Consider the following 841-nt stretch of genomic DNA (forward strand, 5'->3'; position numbering starts at 1 on the left):
TGTATTCGTCTCTGTGTCCTCAACATGGATGATAGAGCCTGGCACCTAACACGCTTCATGAGTGTCTGTTGAGTGAATGAATGAATGAATGAATGAGTGAAACCATGAGCACCCTTCTTGAGTCCTCAGAGTATAGCGGAGGCACTGAGTCTGAGGTTCACTAAAGACCCGGAACCAACCAGTCTTGTCTTGATGCGCATGTGCTGGCTGAGGTAGAAACACTGGTATAGACTCAAATGACCTTTCCAGGTGTAAACGGTGGCGCCATGATCATGGCTTGAGGAAGAGGAGGGCTGGAGGGGGAAGATGGGGAACTAGACTACAGCGGAGAAGACTTGCCACCTCCTGGGACATGTGGAAACAGCAAAGTGAAGGCTAGGCACAGAGCCTGGCTGCAGTGCCAAGGGTGGAAAGGTGCCAATGCAAGCTTAGTTGTAAGAGGGGGTATAGCTCAGGGGTAGAGCATTTGACTGCAGATCAAGAGGTCCCTGGTTCAAATCCAGGTGCCCCCTGCCTTGATTACATTTTTCAGTTACTGGAGCAGAGGCTGTAATTTCAGCCCCTTCCCTTCCCTCCCACATTTGAACATTAAATTGACGTGCTATGTCTTGTTACAAAAATTCAGGGTTCACACTAGGACCAGCTCCAAGTATTCTCCCCTGACCATCATACAGACGGTAGATTAGGGGGTCATATTTCTCTGAAGAGGCTGAAGAAGTGATCTTCTTCAGGGGGCTGACCCCCCCCCCCACCTCCCCCAGGGGACTCTTGCCCTTCATGGCCGGTGTGCAGACTGCACGTTCTCATCTCCTCCACCTCGCTGTAGCCTCCAGGCAGAAGG

General features: G+C 51.4%; 1 non-coding gene across 1 annotated transcript; it reads left to right on the top strand.

The window, feature by feature from the left end:
• Positions 1-440: 440 nt before the first annotated feature.
• Positions 441-512, top strand: TRNAC-GCA (transfer RNA cysteine (anticodon GCA)). The gene has a single exon. It is a non-coding gene; the product is annotated as a tRNA-Cys (tRNA).
• The last annotated feature ends 329 nt before the right edge of the window (positions 513-841 follow it).

Source organism: Ovis canadensis, chromosome 4 (assembly GCF_042477335.2).
Source record: "Ovis canadensis isolate MfBH-ARS-UI-01 breed Bighorn chromosome 4, ARS-UI_OviCan_v2, whole genome shotgun sequence".
Taxonomy (NCBI): domain Eukaryota; kingdom Metazoa; phylum Chordata; class Mammalia; order Artiodactyla; family Bovidae; genus Ovis; species Ovis canadensis.